Source organism: Pteropus medius, unplaced genomic scaffold (genome assembly GCF_902729225.1).
Source record: "Pteropus medius unplaced genomic scaffold, Ma_sr-lr_union100, whole genome shotgun sequence".
NCBI lineage: Eukaryota > Metazoa > Chordata > Mammalia > Chiroptera > Pteropodidae > Pteropus > Pteropus medius.
The window spans coordinates 24,318,499-24,333,006 of record NW_024354500.1 but is presented as its reverse complement, the minus strand read 5'-3'; the positions used below and the strand labels follow the sequence as shown (position 1 = coordinate 24,333,006).

The 14,508-nt window shown below is 32.0% G+C and overlaps 1 pseudogene; it reads right to left on the bottom strand.

The window, feature by feature from the left end:
* Positions 1-13,743: 13,743 nt before the first annotated feature.
* Positions 13,744-13,862, bottom strand: LOC120595292 (uncharacterized; annotated as a pseudogene).
* Between the last annotated feature and the right edge of the window lie 646 nt (positions 13,863-14,508).

Sequence of the window (14,508 nt, the reverse complement as noted above, 5' to 3'; positions counted from 1 at the left end):
TATACACTACAAACGGGTATTGAGAACACTGGACTGCAGGACTCACCCCCCACCACCTCCCCAAATGATCCTAACTTTCATACATAGCTGAGGAAATTGGAGAATCACATCCTGCCACAATAGTTCAAAGGAGCTCAATCCAGCGAGCCGCCTCAGGGTTGCTCTGTCCCTGGCATCCAATGGGACTATCTCTTCTTTATGTCTCCATGCCTATGTGGTAAGGAAGAAATCTCTCAAAATTCTTGATGAGGATGAGACCACAGACCCTTTCTATTTCCAGTTCTCTAAATTTAAAAGCAAAGCTATTCTCTTCCTCAACTCTCTAAGCCTATAAGCAAAGGAAAAAGAAAACTATTCTTCCTCAATCATGATTCTTTCCAAATACTCTGTTTTATACATGGATTGAGCTTTTTAAACTCAAAAGCCAAACAAAAATAAGCAAAACAATGACATTTAGTACTTTAGTTTTCCCTGTGATTATATCTTAGTTCATGTAAGACAAATTAGAAATAGGAAATCAGATTATTAAATTTTGTTAACATAATATCTGGGAAAATTAGACCTTCCTGATATAGTCATGTGGTCTACAGATATGTAATTTATAGGCAAACCCAAAACCTAATTATCACCCAATATTACTCTCCTTCCCAATCAGTCGGAATGACTATTCACATCTGGAAAATTTCTCACTCATAGGGAAGTTTCTTATCCTATGGCCGCCTCAGGACAATAATCATCAGACTATGAGTGCTCTTCCTAGTGTCTGCATTTTACAGAGGCAATAGTGGAGAATAGTTAAGAATTGTGACTCTGGTGTCATAAGACTTGGAGTCAAGCCTGGCTCTTCCAATAACCGCTTTTGTGGCCTGTTGCAAATTACAGATTTTCATTTTTGCAAAATTGATATCATAGTAATATCTAGATTTGAGTACTGTCAAGAGGATTAAGTGACTTAATACATGTGGCACACACACAAAAGCAAAGAAAAAGCTCTTAGCACATGGCTAGCATTCAATATATGTTAAATGATATTGTTCAAAATTCACATCTAGGGCTTGCACATAACCAAATTACATGTTCTTATGGTTTCTTGATTGTGCAAGATAAAGATGTGTCTTTGTCTTCATCTACTATTTGCTCCTGAGGGGGATCAAAGTTTTGCCACCCTAAAGCCTCCTTTTGGGATTAAGTATGAGAGATAGAAAAGTGTCAAGCAGGGGTCTGGTAATTAAATCACCCCGTGTCCTATGGAAGCAAGAATTTGTCTGTCAGAAACGTTAAATTCTTCCTCAACTACTTGTACATTGCCCACTGCCTTTGAAATCTCATGATGGCACTAACTCCCTTCTTTGTCTAAAATGTCATATATATCCAATTTGACCTCATTGTCTTTGGAATTTTCATGCTTTTGTGAATTCCCCATGTGTAAATAATAAAATTTGATTTTTCTATTAATCTGCTCTATGTCATTTGAATTAGTAGCCTAGCTAGAAGAACTTAGAAGGTGGAAGGAACAGTATATTTTTAGCCCCCATATGCCTATATTTCTGCAGTTATTGCTTGAACGAAAGCAAAGTCATACACACACACGCATGCACACACACACATAAAATACAGACAGACATTTGCTAAACAGACTCAAAAAGAGAATTCTCAAGAATGTGACTCTATCCACAATGAAATCAGCCATCGATGACATTAGGGATTCCACTTATTTTGCAGGTGTCTCAAACTTAACCATTCTAGAATGTAAATACTGCCTAAATATTCAAGCGATTTTCTCCAAAATAAAGGATTCCTTTGGTCTCAGAAAAAAAAAAAATTAAGTTGTCAGAAGAAATAAAAATAAATATAATAAACTATGTTAAAAACTAAAATAATAGAGCTCCCCTAGTTTTAAGACCTCAAAACATTTAAATATGTATAGTTCAGTTCTCAGCTAGTGAAATGCACTGGAGAGAGTCATAAAGTTTGAGTGCTCTTTAAGCTTTATTCTCTGCAACCTTCCTACTAGCAATTTTAATTCCTTCCATCCCTGGAAATATTCCTTTGACACTGTTAATCCTTGAGTTAGTTATCTTTGTTTTCTCTTTATCAAAACTTTAAGACTAGTTCCCCATTTTCTTACTATCTGCTCACTTTTTAATCTTTTTCAATCTCCCTTATGCTTCCACAATCCTGAAATAATTTTCTTGATGATGACCAGTCTTCCAAAGCCCTCAAACTCTCTTTTCTTGACATCTAAAATAAAATTTTAGTTCTACAGTTTACTAGTTACATGACTCTGGTAAACATTAAAATTTTGTAAATCTCAGATTTTTACATTTCAGATTTGTTGTAAAGAGAAAATTCTAAAATATATCTGAAAATACACAACACAGTAAAATACTAATAAATATGATTTTCCTTTCTGACCTTGCCCATCCTGCCCTTATCCCCACTATTTAAATCTTTTGACTCTGGCTGCCTCCTTGAGATTCCCTGTTCTCTTGGCTTATATGATACTGAACTGACTATTCCTTTGCCCTTCCTTCACTGTTCCAGCCCTGTCTTTCTGGCTCTAAAGTGAAGTAGATTCATATTTATGGCACTGTATGATTTAGCCCTCAGTTTTTCCCAGTCTTTCTCCCACTGACCTAGTCCATGTTAATGAAAATCAAGGCTTGTAATTTCAAATTCACATGACTCAAATTAACTTTATCTTTGTTGAAAAAAATCAATTCTTCATTTTGTTGTTTCCGTATAAGCCATCATTATAAATCCTTCTGCCTTGATCTTGCCATGACTCTAGGCATAACCATGACCAACTAGGTTATTATTTGATCGATGCTAAATATTACAGAGTTTTTTTCTAAACTGATTATTTTTCCTATAGCTTAATGTCAAATCAATTTCACATTAAAAGAATAGCTCTGATCATGTCACTCCCATTAGCTTGTAAAACTTAATACAAGTTCTGCTATTACTCAATCACTTGCTTACTACCTTTGTTCTATTGAACAATATACAGACAGTATCATATTTATAGATCAGGAGAGTCTAAGGAAGTGGGTATCCTCCGTGTCCATTACTCAAATCATTGTCAGAAAGATTAAGCAGGCCATACAAGACCACAAGATTTTTTCATTCTCAGAACTGTAGGCTTCGAAATCTGTGCTCTTCTTACCCTACTATATTACCTCCAAGACAAACTAGAAATCCTCTTCTTGAGTCCTTATCATCCGTCCTTGAGCTTTGTTTCAGTTTTATTGTCTACTTGCTTTCAAATACTATATTATTCTCGAGTAAAACAAAACTATGCATATGACATTATTAAAAAGGAAAAACTATAGGGACAGAAAACAGAGGGGTTGACCACAAATGAGTATGGGAAAACTTTTGTAGTCTTGGAAATGTTTCACATTGAGACTGTAATGGTGGTTATGGTTATGTGACTGTATGTGTTTGTCAAAACTCATATAATAGTACACTAAAGAGAATTAATTTTATGAAATATAAATTATACCTAGATTTTTTTTTATTAGTCAGAGTTCTCCGGGGAAGTAGAATCAATAAGAGAGAGATATAGATAGATAGATATGGATGTAGGTTAGATTATATATAGATAGATGATTTAGATATAGTTGATATAGATATAGATGAATCTATATGTAATTGATTATATAAATGTATTTATTTGATTATGGAAGCTGACTGATTCCAAGATCTGCAGGGTGAATTGACAAGTTGAAAACTAGGATAGCTGAGGATATACTTCCATTCTGAGTTCAAAGGCCTAAGAATCAGGAGAGCTGGTCTTGTATTTCCAGTCTGAAGTCTGACAGGCTTGAGAGCTAGGAAGAGCCAATGTTTCAGTTTGAATTTAAGGCAAGAAAAAAACCAATGTTCCAGTTCAAAGACATTCAATCAGGCAGGAAGAATTCTCTCTTACTCAGGGGAGGGTCAGTCTTTTTGTTCTGTTCAGGTCATCAACTGGTTAGATTAGTCCTATCCACATTAAGGAAGGCAATCTGCTTTACTCAGTCTACCAAATTAAATGTTAATCTAATCCCAAAACACCCAGAATAATGCTTGACTAAATATATGGACATTCCATGGCCAAGTCAAATTGACACATAAAATTAATCATCACTACCATTCATATTCATAACCCTTAATATTAAACATTCTAACTCTTAATATTTGTGCCATTGCACCTGTCAGACTTTGCTTCTTATCATACTCAAATACACTACATTTGTTTCAGTCCATCTGATTTCTTTATTTCTCTTATAGATACCCTGCATATTGAGTAATGTTTCCACTTTCTCATTTGTAATCTGTCATTACTTGAAAAGCTACCTTCTTTTTTATGAGTCAACTACTACATTTTCAGGACCCAGTTTCAGAATTACTGACTTCAACATGTACAAATAAAATAAATTACTTATCTATGCATTAATAACTGTAACATTTAGGAGGGTGATTTCAATAAAAGTCAGTAGATTATTTGAACCATTTATATTAATATTAGAGTTTGAAAATTTTATGTATTTAAAATAATTTAAATATTCAAATGGCCAAGAGAAAGACAGCAAAGGACAAATAAAATGAATGATTTTAAATACATGATTTTTGTCATGCTTGATGTTAGCATTTTTACAAGATATCCTAATTTATTCTCACAACAATAATTTTACAAAATATTAGTAATAAGATTATGAATAATTATAAATGAATAATCAGACATACAGACTCTAAAAAATTTGCAGTGGTTCAAAATATAAGTACTGACTGGATAATCGTACCCAGTTTTAAAATATTGATTATGTCTTATTCTAAAGTTACATCTATGACTCAGTTAGATATTGTTTCCTATATTTTAACATATACTTACAAATAATTACTGGCTATTATGACTGCATTTGTTAGGTTCATTTATACAAGTTGTTTTCAGGGGTTATTAGTAACATCCATAACACACATGCCTGTTCATTGTGGTTTAGAGGTAAATATAATTCAGTTTTAAATGACTGTCTATGAAATACGTGGGTAATCTTTAGAGAATATAGTTTTTATATGGAAAATTGGGGTCTGTAATATGTTTGCATTTTCAGTAGAAAGATTATAATACCTTGATAACCTGAGTACACTTCCAAAGAAAGTGAATGCCAAGGCAATGTACATGACAAACATAACTATAGTTTCCGTGCTACCAAGTAAAGTGCCTGTTTTATTTTCTAAGAGAGACCTAGAGAATACTAATAAGAAAATAACATTTGTGTTTTAAGGCAGACTTTCAAGATCAGCTCATTGAAAATAAATTATAAAATAAGATGTGTAAATGCATATATGTATATATGTATAAACATATGTGTATATATATATATACATATAAACATGAGTGTATATATAGCAATTATCTAAATTAAAATTGAGGCAGAGTTGAAGGAAGCAAACATACTCTACAAAAATTGATCAAAATTTAATAATTACAAACTGCCACCCTAATTTTATATCACTACTGTGTTCCATTGCAGAATGCCACACCAAAATCTCAACATAATTTTTTTTTTAAAAAAACATAGTTGATCGTATTCATGTCCCACAAAATGTTAATATATTCTCATTATCTTTAGGTAAAGTATATAGTGGCATACATAGTTTTGAGAACAGATAATGTTCTATGTTTAAGGTGTTTAAGTTGACTCTGACCCTGAAAACAAGTATTATTCAAATATTGTTGTACTAATTTACTGCTTTGTGCATAACAAGTACTGTGCACTTGGAATAGTTAAAACTAATTTTTAACAATCTCTATATTATTTTTTAAAACCTCCAAATTACTTTAACAATCTCTGTACATATGAATAACAAAAATCATAAATAAATATTTTTGCAGATTTAGAATTCATCTGTTCTTGTGATATGCAAATTTGAACTAAACTTTTGAAGTACTTTTTTATGTCAAAACAAAATAGAAAAATCAAACTTATTTGCATTTTTTATTTGACAGAGTAGTAAAAAAGGTTTAGAAAATTTCCTCACAGTATGTAATATATTTAACAAAGAATGAGTATTTAAGCAGACAAATGAATGAACATTTTAAGTAGAATCATTTGATGAAGCTTTTTAAAAATAAACAACTGATATTTGAGAAGTCTCTATGAAATTTCACTGTGATAAATATTATATAAAATAATTTCCATTTAATTCTTTTGACACATTTTAATTAAGATAACTATATATGTATATATTTATATATATATGAAAATTCTTTCTTTTTGTAAGGATATTTGTTTTTCTATAGCTTTCTATCTATACATAGGAAGAGTTATAACCATAAAGATTAAATTTTGATAAACATAAAATTTTATTATACTTGGAACTAGATATTGAATAGTCACTCATTATTCCTGGAGTAATAGATTATATGCATATAATTGGCATCAAGACGTCAGCTGCCTTTGGGTACCACATTTTTCAACTTATTGCATTAGCCCTCTTTTTTAATAGCCTATTAAAACTCTACTTGAGCCTTCATGTACTGGAAAAACAAGCATATTCTAAAATTTTTTTCTTGAATTATTGGCAGTGGGAATGGTTATTTCCTTAGAGCTCTTCCTTGTGACTCTCAGCTCCAGTTTTTTACCTTTACTAAATTTTCCATTTGTTTTCTCGATTCTTGTCGGTGTTAGGTTTTCAGACCTCATTGATCACCAGGGGATGTTATTCCAATTCCTAACTTTTCAACATACCATTAAAACAAGGCTGTGAACCAACATTTTACTAAAAATTTGAGGAAAATGTTGAAAACTAATAGCATAGTACAATATCAGCAACAACTAAAAGTTGAATGCTAGCCACTATTAAACCAGATTTTATTGACCATTTGTCACCTTAGAATATTTCTCACTGATTTTCCTCCATAGCTTGGATTGGATGTAACTGCTCAATGTCTCCTGCTTTGTCTTCCCACCACCTTTTTTCTAATTTTCCATAGATGCCAAATTTGCCTTATATTACTGTAAAAAAATAATAATTTTATTTTTGTGTTATTATTCTAGCTAGCTTAAGACTCATAGTAACTTCTAAATTCACTGGCAAACATGTTTTTTCTTTTTAATTAAAAAAAATATATATTTACTCCATAGGCTAATTATGCCACATTCCTAAGTGATATACATCAGTTGTGTTTTTCTTAAGTCATATATTTGTCAACGTATCTATATAATGAAATCTTTATGAGCTTTATAAAATATACTTTACTCTGAGTGGAATAGACTTTGTAGGTTTATATTCTGAAGATTTAGCATTCAAGAATTATATTAAATATTTGATCTTAAATCATACACCACGATCAAGTGGGATTTATCCCTGTGATACAAGGACAGTTCAACATATGCAATTAAATAATTATAATATACTACATTAACAGAATGAAGGCTAAAAATCATATAATCTCAATAGATGCAGAAAAAGCATTTGATAAAATTCAACAATCTTTTGTGATAAAAACTCTCAACAAAGCTGGCATAAAAGGAATGTACCGCAAAATAATAACCAACATCATACTCAATGGTGAAAAGCTGAAATTTTTCCCATTAAGATTAGGAGTAAAACAACGATTCCCACTCTTACCACTTATATTCATCACAGTACTGGAAGCCCTAGTCAGAGGGATTAGGCAAGAAAAATAAGTAAAATATATGCAAATTATAAAAAGAAATGAATTGTTTCTGTTTGCAGACAATATGATCTTATATATACAAAATCCGAAAGACTCCACCCAAAAACTGTTAGAACTAATAAAAATTTCAGTAAAAGTTGCAGGATATAAAAATCAATATATGAAAATCAGTTGTGTTGCTATATACTAACTAAAAAAAAAGTATTAAAAACTCAATTTACAATACCATAAAAATATAAAATACTTAGGAATAAATTTAACCAAGGAGGTGAAAGAACTGTACACTGAAAACTATAAGACACCAATGAAAGAATTTTAAATAGATGCAAATAAACAGAAAATGATCCTGTATTCATGAGTTAGAAGAATTATATTTTGAAAATACCCATGCTACCCAAAGCAATCTACAATTTATACATGAATTTTCCACTCTCCTAGCCCCCAGTTTGTTCAAGGGTTAACTACATATATAAATATTATTTAGTAATAAAAAAGAAGGAAATCCTGCAATGTGCAATAATGGTCGAATCTGGAGAATGATACATTAACTGAAACAAATCAGATAAAGACAAATACTGCATGATCTCACCTATATGTGGAACCTAAAAAAGTTGAACTCATGGTAATAGAGAGTAGAATGGTGGCTTCCAGTGGCTGGAGGGTGAACTGGGATTAATAAGGAGATGTTGGCTAAAGAGTACAAAGTTTTAGTTAAGATGAATATGTTCATGGAATCTAGCATACAGCATGGTGATTATAGTTAATAATATTGTATTGTTTAATTAAAATTTGCTAAGAGAGTAGATATTGTTTTCACCACATGTAAAAAATGATAACTATGTGAGGTGTTAGATGTATTAATTAACTTGATTTCAGTAATCATTTCACAATGTAGACTTGTAGAAACATCATGTTCTACACCTTTGAAAAAAAAACAAATAAAAAAATAAACAAATGGCCCACAAAAAACTATTTGTTTCTACAATTGTATTTTTACTTATTAATCTAATACATGGAAAAAAATCCATTAAATGTCTATTTTCACTAGAATAGCTTAAATGTTTTAAATGAGAACTCTTTTTATAGTGTATAACTTTATTCTCATTTGAAATCTATCTATAATGCATCCATCTGGGATTTTCCAGCCAAGCAAATATCAATCACAGTTATTTATAAGTTCCTGGAGAGAACTCTTTTTTTTTTTCTAATGTTTTCTTTTATCAAAAACAGAGGCAATTTCTATCCTTGGTGTTAGTGATTACAAAATTTACATTTTTTTCCATTGTGTCAGGAAGGCATAAATTACAGAGCCAGTTGTTCTTAAACTGTTTGATAAACTATATATTCTCTCCCAAATAGAACAACACAAACATAAACAGAAAAGTTAAAAATGACTTAAGTGGACAATAATCTTGAGAAAATAATTAAGATTTTTTTAGTAAGTCCTGTTTATCTATGAAGCCCTTCTTCACCCTCTTTTGTGATTCATGTCAATCTACCCAAACCATCGCCCCCTTGACATTCTAGTATCCTCTACCTTTATGTTACCCTTTAATATGCCCTACCAAGTAGGTTCCCCTACTGAGTAGGTTCCTTGTACTGAGACACATGCATCCACAGCAATTCTCCACTCTCTAAATCTGTCTCTCCCTGTTCTACAGTAAAACTAACAACATAAGCTTTAGATTATCTATCAATGCTTAGCTCGTGTACAAATCATTAAATCTAGGAAATTTATGTTTAAAAAATAAAGCAACTCAGAGGCAATTTTATGGTTACAGCTTAATATTTCAAGAAGTTTTTGAAAACTTAAAAAAGTATGGTAAACAATGCATAAGGGGGACATTTATGACTGGGTTTCTTAGTACCCTTTAATTTAAACTAAACATGCAACAAATTGCCAAAATCTAACAAGATACCAACCTTGAGAGATTTAGTGGCAACAGAAGAACACTAATTTCTCCTAGTTTTCCCATGTTTACAGACACATATTTAGTTTTACCTTATCAAGAGAAGATCTGTTAAAAAGTATTTTTATTTTGCTTTGATGATTTGTTTAGGATATCATGAATACTTTTTTCCCTTTAATAAATCTGATTTGACATATGTTTAAAACCTATTTAAACACAAGAGCACAAACTATTTAAGGTTTAAATATTTGAACAAAGTTTTTCCATTATAATTCAAAAATTCCTCTGAAAAAAAGCCAGTTAAATGAACATGCCCTGTTTTCAGTCACATTAACTTAAACAAATGCCTAATTTTACTTTGCACTAGGTCTTTCTTCTCTTGTCATAGATACAGAAATTGAATTGTGGTTATCACTGCCATGCAGATGTAATGTACATTTATCTTCCTACTCTTCAGTGATATATAAGATAAATCATTGGTACTACAGAAATATGTGTTAGATATTAAATCATTCATGTCAGTTGCCAAGTTATCTCACTTAATTAAAAAGGGGACTTAATTAAAAAGGGGGAAACTTTGGCTCCTGATTCTTTCTGTGTATTTTTTTTTATTTAGTTAATGTCAACTGAATCTCAACTACTTGGGTGTGTAAGACAATGAGTACTATTCTAAGGCTTGAGTTCTTTTCTGTAAAATACTGAAATTTATTTACCCATTATCATTCAGGCTGAGTTATGAATGTGCACTTTTTTCTTTCTTGAGCTTAAATAGTTACATCTTTAAGGACTCTCCCAAAGCACAAATTAATGTAATTTTTGTCTGCCATGTGAATAGACTCTAATATATATGATAATTTGGTTCAAACTAGTTGATAGAATTCATTTTATGTTAAGATAATAACCATGAATTTTACAATTAAATTTCCCCATTGGCTACTTGTTGGACAAATGCATTGATTTAAAATTACTCTCATTACTTAGAGATACTTTATTCCCAGACTAGCATAATTTACACAGCACACTTTTAGTATGCTTTGGTATATATTGACAATGAAAGTGATAATTTTTAAAAACTTTTTCCTCATAAACTGCATATATGCAATCAGCTGTCAAGACCTTTCTTTTTGTAGATCAATTTTTCTTGGTTTTAATATTTTGTCAGACATTAAGTTTAGTTTTTAATGATTATTGAAACAATTTCCAGCTTATTTTAAACAGTAAAGACTGCCGAACTACTTTTTCTTTATAAATTTCAGATATTGACTAATTATTGGTCTCGCTGATACTGCTTTGAACATGTTTTACACACTCACACATCCCTACACATACACTCGTTTTCCTCATTTTTGGGGTAATTGTATTAAAGTCTTCAATAAAATTACTTCAATCACCAATAAATTGTGTTATAGCTTTATGTAGCTATGTCAAAGAAAAAAATTGCAGCAGATGAATTTAAACTGGTAAGGGAGACTTTATTAAGACTGTAGCAATGCAGAAGTGAGACCAGAACACTGTCTAAACTCAACTCTGCTAAAACAAAAGGTAGGGGTGTTTTAAGTACTGAGAGCTAGAGTGAGAAAGTACCTGAGAACGTTAGGAGAGAGGTTGACAAATGAAATGTATGGTATACATTGAGTTATTTCTGAGTTTGTTAGTGTTTTTCTCTGTGATGATGCCATCTGTGTTTGCAAATTGGTGTCCATAAGAAATTAGGCTCCTACCCTCCCCCACACACTGGAAGATAGGGGCACAATCTTTTTTGATGATTATATTTCAAAGGAATGACTCCTAAGTCTTTGAGAAAGACATTTCTGGGTCATAAAACTGGCAAAAAGCTTTTTTATGTGGGTTTACATCTAAAAGAGTCAGAGAAAGAATTTAAAATTATAAGTTTTCTCAAGAAAATGATCTAAGAAAAGAGAGGTCAAGGGCTAGATTAGGAAGTCCATGTAAACTTTAGTCAAGCAGAGGGAAATGTTAATACACTGACTAGAATTAATAATAATTTATACTTTTGAGCATCTATCTCTCAGCTATAAAGTTTTCAACTGTCAGGTCACTACTTTGCCTTACCAAAAACAATATACATTTCATAAGGCAGGCTTTTTGTTCTATGTTCTAAATGCCTAGAAGAATGGTTGATGTATAATTAGTTTTCAATAAATATCTGTGAATAAGTGAATTAATTAGAGACAATTTTATTCCTAATACATTCATTTCAGTAATGTAAATACTAGAATTTACAATTATTTTTTCTAGAGATGACGTAGCCATTCAAAATAATTTTGTCACTACATTAGTATGACACTTACCCTTCATCCTAAATATTCAAGCAAGTTAAATGTATTCAAAAACAGATGAGTAACAGGAAAAAGGAGAGTACCAACTAAATATATTGTAGAATTGGTGAATAATATCTAATGTTAAAGTACTTTATTAAGACCCTAAGTCACTTTTCCTTTATCCTCTCCATTTCAATTCTTCATTCGCCTATCCATTCTCCACCCAATAGGCAAGGTTGTATTGTTAAAACATAACTTTGATCATATCACTCTCCTGATTATAACCCTTGAATCATACACATAAACGCACGTGGGGACACACACAGAGCAATAAATTAGTCTAAGTACTTTACATTTATAAACTTAAATATTCCTCAAAACATCTCTTTGGAGTAGGTGCTATTACTATCTCCATATTTGCATGTGACAAATCTGAAGTAAAGAAAGTTAAGTAACTTCTCCAAAGTCACACAGCTACTAAGTGCTAGAAGGTAGATTCTATTCACAGTCTGGTTGCAGTCTGTGCTCTTAACCACTACCCAAACTATAACATCTTCGTCTTGGACTACAGAGCTCTGCATGATTTAGCCCCTGTGTACATTTCCACCTTCACCTCATTTGGCTCTCCTCCCAATATAGCATGGTTCAGCCCTACCAAATTTGTTATTCTTCTCAACTACACTGAGACCCTTCCTGCTTCCAGCCCTTAAATTATTCTAATTTTTCTGCACCCCAAAGTCTCCCCCATTGCTGGGTTGTTGGCCCCTTCTCCTTCATCAGGTCTCAACCTAAAGGTTAGTCCTCTTATCTCTTTATTTAAATACCTCCTTACCTTCCCCCCTCATCATCATTACTCCCCCAATTCTATTCATTTCCTTTACTCATTTTATCACACTTTGTACATAAATATATATATATATACATATATATATATATGTATATATATATATATTTGTTTGTTTGTTTGTTTGTTTTTATTCTCTGATTCTTCTCTAGACTTTAAGCTCAATAAAGACAGGGAACAATTCACAATGTGTACCTGTTTCTTAGTATAGTAGGACTATAATAAATATTTATTGAATAAATAAAACATAGTTATGATTCCAATAAAATTTATTTTATATGTATGTGTATCTGGATGCATAAATGAATTCAAAATGTATATAAACTTGATCAGCATCAGGAATGAGTTTTATTGTTTTCTGTCAAGCTACATCAGGCTGAAGGTAGAGTCGAGGTAGAAAAAGGAAATGCATCTTTTCTATTATAGCTTAGTATCAGCTAGATATAGTCTAGTTCAAATTTTATATTCAAAAGATTGGGGGTTAAGGAGGTAAATTCAGAAACCTTCTCATCTCCATTGTCTCTTAGTTTCAAAGGTGTTTAGGTAGAGTGCAGCGGCTTCAAAGTATCTGAAGGCCTCAAACTTCTGATGCTGCCACCAACGACCAATGTCACACTGCAGAGACAGTGCTGCCACCACTCTAATGTTTCTCCAAGGTTGTTGTTTTAATGAAGGCTACTGATTTACTATTATTGCTGTCTTTATGGGCACCTGTGCTGCTGTCCCAGGGGTACACTGATTTATGCCTAATTTCTCTGCTGCTTTAGTGTCCAACTCCCACTTCCCAAACACACACACACACCTTTCGCAGTGAAACAGCAGCTGCTTTCATTCTTTGTGTACCCTGGACCCTATAGAAAACCTTCTTGACCAATAAAATAATTCATGCTAGATAATATCTTACTGCATCCCAAGGTTGTTTTCGTATATCAGATTTTTATTTGTTTGTTTCTTTGTTTGTTTTTAGGTGAGGCAAACCTTGGTTGACCTAACAGATTGCAAGGGATAAAAAAAATCCCTTATTTTTTTTATTTTTTGCGCCTACAGCACATGGTCTTCCTAAGTGGTCTCCCATCCAAGTACTAACCAGGCCCAACTCTGCTTAGCTTCCGAGATCAGATGGGATCGGGCTTGTTCAGGGTGGCGTGGCCATAGAGTATAGCTTTTATAATTGTCCATGTACTGAGTTTCAGCAGAGATCTTAATTTCTTCATAAAGCTTTGAGTCTCTGCCCAGTGTCCTTTTATTCCAACCTGAAAGATGTGCTATGTGCCAAGCAGGTCTAGTGGTAAAGAACTTCCTCAGCATTGGTTTATCTAGGAATGTCTTAAGGTCTCCCTCATTTTCAGATAGTTTTGCCAGATATATGATTCTTGGTTAATAGCTTTTTTTCCTTCAACACTGTGAATACGTCAACCCACTGTCCCCTGGTCTCCATAGTTTCTGTTGAGAAATCTGCTCATTATCTTATTGGCAAAAATATGATGAAGCTACCTCCTCTCAGCTTTACAGATGTTAATAATGTACCTTATCTTATTCAACAGAACATTTTCCTATAATATCATGGTATCAGTTAACTTGTAGCATCATTTTTAAGAAAAAAGAATTGAATATTTTAAGTGTAGATATTCTAAGATCTTTAAAAGACAAAAATTATTACAGATCTTCAAGTTATAAATGAAAAAGTCACTGAAGCATCCTGCAGATTTTAATTTATAATAAAGTAAATATCAATCTTTACTATCTCACATAAACAAAAAGCTCTTGGGGGTCTGTATTTGTTTTTGTTTTTGTTTTGTTTGT